We start from the raw sequence: 8,627 nt of genomic DNA on the forward strand, positions 1-8,627 counted from the left end.
ATAAAATGCCTACATATCACTTCAAGAATAACCCTGTTGTCAGCAGAATGGAGCTGAGAGCAGCAAAGCAGCGTCCGTGTGTGGTGTAACAAACTGCCTACAGGCTATAAAGGTAATAGCTTGCAGAGCTTAGCTTATATAAATTGAACTGCAAATGCCAGCAAACGGCAGCCATCTAAGAGAGTCTAATAGGTTTGAAGTGTCTCAGAACAAAGCTACTTTTATGATTTATACACTTGCCAGACAACCATCAAATTCTTTGCTGAAACTGGAGCTTCGCTGGTAGCGCCATAGGGGCTGGCCAGCTAGCAAAGAATTCTTGGCCTCAGAACAGCTGTCCCAGAGTGGTACAGAAGGCCTTGCCAATGTGAGGTGGAGCTATCAATAGAATGTCTATCAGTGCAGGGAACAAATGGGACCCTGGTTTTGGCTTCCTCCATCTAACTAACCCCAGTGTATGTGATACACTGATAACACCCCAATGGACAACTGTAATAATATTTACGTGGAAGGTGTGGTGGCCATGATATGACCCTGCTGCTTTACACTGAGCTGTCGATAATTCACTGCAGAGCCAAACGGCTAGAGCAAAATGAGGAAGGACTCAAATGATTACGTTACTGGAAAGTCTGATAACCTGAGACAAATGCTGTTGTCCCTCGTGCAATCACAAAGGAAAAAAAGGAACTAGAATGGAACATTGACTTGCCCATCTATAGCATGAGGGCAATCTGATTTACTACAGGCAAAATCTAAATATAGAGGCTTTAAGGTGTCTGCAGCCACTGGCTGGTAGGGAAAAGTGAGACACAGCGAGATTAGGTGATTTGCATGGGATGCATTATGGTGTAGGGAATTAAGTGTAGTTCTGGGAGTCAGGAGAAATCTATGGCACTACTCACGTGTGTAACAGTTTCCAGGATCAGACTTTTAGATTTATTCTGCCACTGACTTATTGCGTGTTCTTAGAAAACTCACATTACCTTTCTGAGCCTCAGTTTCCCCATCTGTAACATGAGGACAATGGTATTTAGCCACTTGATAGCTAAGCAATGTTAGTAATATGCTAGATAAGTATAAGGCATTGATAAGAGCAGTCATACGCAGAGACAGGTTTAGAATTCAGGAGCTGCTAATTCCTAGCCCTGTACTTAATTCCCATGAAAATGTGATTTCCTCCCACTTTATCAGAATTCATGAGTGCGAATTTTTGCTTGAACAATGGCCTTTTGCTTGACTCACTGCAAAACAGATTCAGACTCCTGAAATTTTTGCTTTTTTGTTGTTGCCAATTTCACCCAACTATATAGAAGTTCCGTGAAATGTCACCAATGCATGATTTAGTGAAACCAAGTCATATTTCAGTACTTTGCAGGGGGTGGGGCAGGGATAATAAATTAAAACACCCTGCCAGATGCTCAAAGATCTCTTGCTAGTACTAACCTCAATTTTCATTGCTGCTTTTTTGTCAGTAGGCACCTGCTTGTTTCTTCTGGTTTCCTAAGCCTCAGCACTAGAGATTAATTTTCACATTTCGTTGCATGTGTGTTGTCCACTTGAACGCTTCAGACTCAAGTCTGTGGCCATTAAAAGAGGACACTATGGACAGAAAGCAGAGAGGCAAGCACACAGATTCCAGCAGAGACACTAGCACATGGAATACCCTCCAGGACAGAAATATATAGCTATCATCAGGGGAAAACCTTGGGGCAGTAGTACGCAGACATCACTGAGGACACACGGCCATGCATATTAGAAGAAGGGGCCCTCTGGAATACAACAACACAGCAAGAAACAGTGAAACTCTTTTATTCTAGCTAATGAAAAGCATGAAACAAAGCTTATGCAGTTGTGGAAAGGGTTTGTTCCTGGAAAATATTTCAATGAACCCCAAGTGATTTGCTTTCCACTTTTAATTTCCTTGAATTCTCCAAGTATTAGTGGCCAAATCCTGGTCCTAAGGTAGCTCTTGCTATAGCTGTGAGGAGAATTTTGCCCTTTATATTAGGGCCTGATCCTGAAAATGCACTCATGACTAGTCCCATTGATGTTTGCCTGTGTGTGTTTGCAGGATTAGGCCCTTAGTAAAATCTTTGGGGTAAGGAATGTGTGTTACCTGATGAAGCTGATTCTCAGTCACCTTCTGCTCCCTTCGTGTCTCCCTTGCATACATGGATTTGGGGGAGCCAATTCCTACACCTCTGTCCTTGCTGCACACAGTGGAGGCTGGAAAGGAAGAGGGACTGTAGCAGAAAGCACTCTGGTGATTCCCTGCTGGCAGATCATCCCTTGGGACCCTTGCCAGCTGGTGCATGTTAGAGCAGCCCCAACCTGCTCCAACCTGTGCTAGGGCCTGGCAGAGTATCAGGGTGCCGTAACCAGCTCCCTGATAGCATCTGCATCTCTGCTGAACCCATAAATCCATTGCTTTATTTGCAAAGCAGCTTGGAAGTTTACAGGGTTATATAAATGACTAACAACAATCTGGCCACTGGCCTCAGGGAGGCTGGATTGGATGACTAATACATCTTTTCCATCCCTAACATCTATGATGCCCATATAAATCTATGAGCCATTTAAACTGTTTAAATGACTTTTTATGGAGGAATGAGATGTCAAAAATACTATCTGGGGAATTTAAGAAAAAACTTGAGGATATCAGGCTATTGTGTTGCATGCCTCCTCATCTCTGTTATTTGACAGAGACAGTTTTTCTCGTAAAGAAAACATCCAGGGAAAACTGCTCCAAAACCTACTGAAGTCAATGAGCTTTGGATCAGGCTTCTAATGCATTGGTTTTCCAGTTACAGGCAGGGAGAGGCAGAACAATCCATCGTATTCAAGAGGAACTCATTCTGCCCCAGTGGGAGTGTTGGGGTTTGTCCTGCTCACCCTGTTTGTTCACACGCTGCCCTCTTGACCTCTCCCTGGCTTTTCAAGGTTGCTTGCTAAACACACACTGGCCATCTCTTCCATTTAAACAGAATCCAGCAGTATTTGGATGCCAGGGAAAATAAATCAAAATGTTGCTCTCAAGCCACAAAGGGTCCAATTCTTTCATGGAGATGATACGAAACCTATTGAATTGCAGAAGATGGTTATCAGCTCTTGCTTGGGGAGGAAAAGGCTGGGAGTGAGTGGAACAGAAATCATTGCTCAGGAAGCTTTTGCTTATGAAAGTCACCAGTCTCATTTCAGCTTCATAAAAGGTTGATCTGGGAGCGAAGGGGCAAGGTCTAAAATTCTCAGTCCTTTCCAACTAACAATGCTAAGTCTCCTCCTACTCCCCACCGCAGCCTGCTCGCCAATGGTCAGTAACGCTTTACAGTGCTGCTTCAGTGTGAATTGGAAACGCTCTGAGTGAACGGCAGGAGGGGGGAGGCAGAGGACAGAGTGGAAAGGAGCAGTTTGCTTCTTTTCAGGAAGAGCAATGAAGAGAGTAACAGCAGAGGAGCTAGGGGAGGGGCAGAATTTTATTTATTGGGGTCCCAAACTATTTAGCCGGTTGGTTGGTTTTATTTGGGAGATGAGAAGTAAGAGAGAGAGAGAGAGAGTGTGTGTGTGTGTGTTGGGAGGAGGAGTGGGGGCCAGTAATTGATTCTGGGGAGAGAGGAGGTATCTAATGGCCAGCTTCAGCCCAACTACTTATTTTAGGTATCAGCTGCTACTGTCTGATGTCAAACAAGAGGCATGTCATAGACATAACTGGGGAGCATGTGTCCATAATGCCTGTTATTCTGGTGTGTCTTCTGGGGATGACTCAGACTATAAAAAAGATCTAATTGTAACAAAAAAGCGATAGCGCTGGGTATTGGAAGAGTTGAAAGGAAGCATGATTTGCCTGTTTGAGATGGCTTCCTTACCAAGTAATGGAGGTTTGGAGGGGGATGGGGGAGGGGAGTTACTTTTTCTCCACGTAAAGCACCTGCACCTTGAATATTCAGTAACAAAATACTTTGCCTTCTAGAGATTCAAGTTTTATGTATGGCATTTGAATTGCCAGCCAAAAATAACATTCATTAGGTAGCTCAGTGGTACACTCTGATTACAAAGAGTTCATAGATCTGCTGAAGAGAACTAGATAAGAAACAGCTAATCCCAGCTGCAATGCCCATGCTATGGCTCCTAACCTTGTGAACCTGGCAGCAGCCTCTGCAGGTCTCTCCCAGTTTGCTCGTTACTTAAAAAAAAAAGAAGAGAGAATATCCAAATTAAACTACTTGCAAAAGATATTCCTTTTATAAGAAGTTCCTTTCATAATAAACATAGTCATGGGACTTTAACTGTAGCTAGCATCTTCATGGAGCAATTCTGATATCCTTGTGGCAGCGGCTAGGGTAAGGGAAAGGAAGGTTCATGCTCCCACAGGTGCCCTTGGCAACACTCCTGGAACTGAAGGACATTTTTCAAATCCAGAAACAACTACGGAGGAAAAGAAACACCTTTATAAAGATTGCAATGAGGAGGAAGAGTCCAAGAGCAAGAGATGCTGACTTGGCTCAATTCCAAGGGTTCACTATCAGAGAAGAATGCATGCAGGGTCCAAAAATACAGCAGGCCTTAACTCGCAGCATGTCTCCAATCAAAGTAGAGTGGACTAGACTAGGAAAGTCAGGGATGGAGGACGAGGTCGTCTAGCCCCAGAACTATGAAATACTGATGGTGGAACACAAAAGTTTCACAGATTCAGTCAGATGAGCCACCAAAAGTTTGGATAATTGTCCAAGGATAGATTCTGCAAGTCTGCTGTGATCTACTGTGCTGAACCTGGTGCTGCAGTTTGGGGGCTTGTCAGGAGCTGTGTGCTGCCAGTGCTAACATTAAGTATCAGAGGGGTAGCCGTGTTAGTCTGAATCTGTAAAAAGCAACAGAGGGTCCTGTGGCACCTTTGAGACTAACAGAAGTATTGGGAGCATAAGCTTTCGTGGGTACTTACCCACGAAAGCTTATGCTCCCAATACTTCTGTTAGTGCTAACATTGTGGTGCTTGCTGTATTTTTGTGACAACTACACTGTTTGGCACTGAGCCAATGGGTTTAGCATGTACAAGACTACTACTTTCACTGCCAGCAGGCACTGTACATCAGGTGTAAACTAATAAAGATGAATCACTTTCAAAATAAAAGAGTTTTATTCAGTCATGAAAACAGCTCCAAGCAAACAATATGAAGAATTTAATAGCAAATACATTTTTAACTTCAAAAAAATAATTAGGCACCCTAATAAATAAACAAGGGAAAGGAACATTGATGTCCATTGTAGCTACACATACATCAACCATGGCTCTCACAGGTCAGTGTATGTGAAGCTGTGGTTGTCCATGCTTTCCCCTGGTGTGGAGGGGTAGAGGTAGGCATGCTGGCCCTGAGGCCATGTGGAATGCTAGGGTGGGTGGGGTGTAGGGAGGTGCTATGCTGCAGTTCTCCACTGACTTCAATGGGAGTCGTGCCCCTGATTGTTGAACCTGGAGGTCCACAAGACTCGTTTGCTGATGGAGAAGCTCCATTATGTCCTGGTGCATCTCCCTCTCCTGTTCTTGTGCCTTTCTCCTGTCAGCTCTTTCCTTTTCCATACAGTCTGCAGTATTCACTTGCAGCCTTCTGTTCAAGGTCTGATGCAGCACTGGCTTGCAGGACCTTGCAGAACATGTCTTTCTGAGGCCTCTTTTTTCTCCTCCTTATCAGGGTCCATTGTTCCACTGGTGTGGAGGGGGGACCCCTCAAGTCTGCAACGGTCCCAGCTACAGATAAAACACCCAGAGGTACCATTGTTCATATAGTATGTACAGAAAGCAAAACTTAAGATTGAGAAAGTCTCCCCTTCCCTTGTTCCCCTAAAGTGTTAAACAAGACATGCTTATTGGCTCTTCTGCTTTGGAGTGCTTGTTCATGGTGCCACTAACAGCACCAGTCATGGTATTACCTACCAGTGGTCTGGGAAACGAAGAGAGAATTGCTCGGTTGCATGAGACCATTATTATAGATAATGGCACTGAATACTGGCAATATTTGCCACAGGTGATAGTGGTTTTAGCTGATATCTCCCTCCTGAGGATAACAAAGGCAGAGAGAGCACAGCTGCTGCTGATGTCCTGAAGTTGCCTAAGCCCATATGCCGCTAGCCTGTTTAAGGCAATGGTGTCTGCCAAAGTTATCACTGAATGGTGTGGGCAAGTGATGTATTGCGGAGGAAGAAAAAAAGCTGCCATCCCTAGAAGCCTCTGGGAGTGGATTGCAGAGCACCTCCATGGAAGTTTCCTTGAGTTCTCTCAGGAGGCTTCAAGGGACATCCCTGTGTACACAAACAAACTGTTTGCAGCGCCCCCTCTGCCTACCTCTAGAGAAGAATGAAAAGCAGACAGGAACTCTACCTCTCTTTGTTGTACGAGTAAATTAATGAAAATTCAATAGCTGTGTCCTGTTAAGTTGGGGGCACCATTGCTGTAATGGGAAATTTATTTACACTCTCACCCTAGTTTCCTTCCCCTGCCTGGGGCTCACCCGTGCTCAACTGCAGGGACTGGCTGGACTAGAGTGGAGTCAAAAACAAGTCCTGGCTGATGGCACAGCTCGACTCCCCACCCCATTGTCTGTCTCCCACACTCATTCTCCTTGTCCTCATCCACCTCTTCCTCGTCCCTATTCATGGCAGGGATCTGTGACTTGGGCTCCTTGGAGGTATCCAGGGTAGTGTGGGGGGGGTCATGATGGGTAAAATACGTCAATACGCCAAATATGGCACGCAGTTCTTTGTAAAAGTGGTAGGTCTGCGGCTCAGCTCCTGATGGATTGTTGGGCTCCCTGGCCTTCTGATATGCCTGCCGCCAGGGGTGGCAGGTTTGTAGAAATTTTGGTGGTGCCCAGAACCCGCCCACCCAAACTCCACCCCCCAAACTCCGCCCCCACCTGCCTAGGGCTCTGGGAAGGAGTTTGGGTGGGGGAGGGGGTCTGGGGTGCAGGCTCTGGGATGGAGTTTGGGTGCTGAGTGCAGGCTCCGGGCAGGGGCAGGGAGTGGAGGTGCAGGAGGGGGTGAGGGGTGCAGGCTCTGGGAGGGAGTTTGGGGATAGGAGGGGGTGCAGGGGTGAGGGCTGTGGGGTGGGGCTGGGGATGAGGGGTTTGGGGCGTTGGAGAGGCTCAGGGCTGGGGCAGAGGGTTGGGGTGCAGGGTGTGTGTGAAGGCTCTGGCTGGGGGTGCGGGCTCTGGGGTGGGACAGGGCTGGGCATGAGGAGTTTGGGGTGCAGGCTGCCCTGGGTCTGGGGCCAGAGAGGAGGACTCCCCCCAGCCCTCTCCCCGCCAGCAGCAGTGAGCTCTGGGGGAGGGGCCCCCCTCACCACTGTCACTGCATGTGCTCCTAGGGCCCCTCTCAGGTCCAGGAAGCCCCCTCGCCTCCCCTGGGGTGGGTGCTGAGGGGGGGTGGGCTTCCATCACATGTGGGCCTCCTCCCCTGCTGCTGCCCCTCACTGTAGCCTCACTGGGGGTGGGGGATGGGGCTGCCCCTGGCCCAGCGTGGGGCAGGAGCGGTGACTGTGGGCAGGGGGACCCCCGTACTGGTGGAGGGTCCCGCCGGAAAAGGGAAGGGTCCGAGGCAGAAGGGCAGAGTAAGGCAGCCTGCCCTGCCATTAGTGGATGGGAGGCACTAGGACCCCGTGGCAGCAGTTGATGCCGGGAGCCAGCAGAGCAGAGTCAGCGTGAGCTGCAGGCTCTGGGCCCAGGGGAGGTGAGCGGGGGCAGCAAGTGGGGGCCGGGGGACACTCGGGCGAGGCGCTTGGGGGGCGGCAGGCAGGGCCAGGGGAGAGACCTGGCCCCAGACATTGGTGGAGCCGGGCCCCTGGGCCCTGAATATTGCTCGAGCCCGGGCACCACGGGCCCATACAACTCACCACCCCTGCCTGCCACAGCTCCTTAGCTTTCATGTGGCACTGCTGCTGGTCCCTGTTGTGTCCCTTCTCCTGCAGCTCCCAAGCAATTGGCTTGTAGATGTCAATGTTTCTATGGCAGGTTCATAGTTGTGCCTGCACAGCCTCTTCTCCCCACAGACCCAGAGCTCCGATATCTCCTGCCTGCTCCAGGCACGTGGAGCCGGTGAGGTCAACAACGGAGAGCTCCTAGGTGTGCTTGCTCAGCTGGACCACCAGCAAAAGGCATTTCAAAAATTCTCAGGGGTTTTAAAGGCAGGGGGCGGGGCTTCTGATGCGACGCCTGGGCATCGGCGTTAACAATTGTGACCAGAGCGTCAGCATCAGGCATTTGGGGACAGCAGCTGGAGGACTGGGAGAGTTGACATAAGTAACACAATGTCTACACTCGTGGTGCGTTGACCTACGTACATTGATCATAGCTCAACGCTGCTGGGGGAGCTGGTGTTGCTATGTCAGCATAACATGGCACTTACATCGGTGGGAGAAAACTTTCAGGGGAGACCCATTGTGACAACATCTGACGATTCAGCAACATCTGAAGATTTATCAGTGGTCATCCACTTTCCCCCTTTCTCTAGTTCTTTGCTTTGAGTTATTTGCTTAAGATTTGTTTTCCCTCTGCCTTTACAAGTTTGCCATGCACAGCAAAACCTGCTATTTTGTTCCCTGTGGTATCTGGCAGACAAACAAAGGAATACAAAGAAGAAAA

This window comes from Terrapene carolina, unplaced genomic scaffold (assembly GCF_002925995.2).
Source record: "Terrapene carolina triunguis isolate 2854851 unplaced genomic scaffold, T_m_triunguis-2.0 Scaffold112, whole genome shotgun sequence".
Taxonomy (NCBI): domain Eukaryota; kingdom Metazoa; phylum Chordata; order Testudines; family Emydidae; genus Terrapene; species Terrapene triunguis.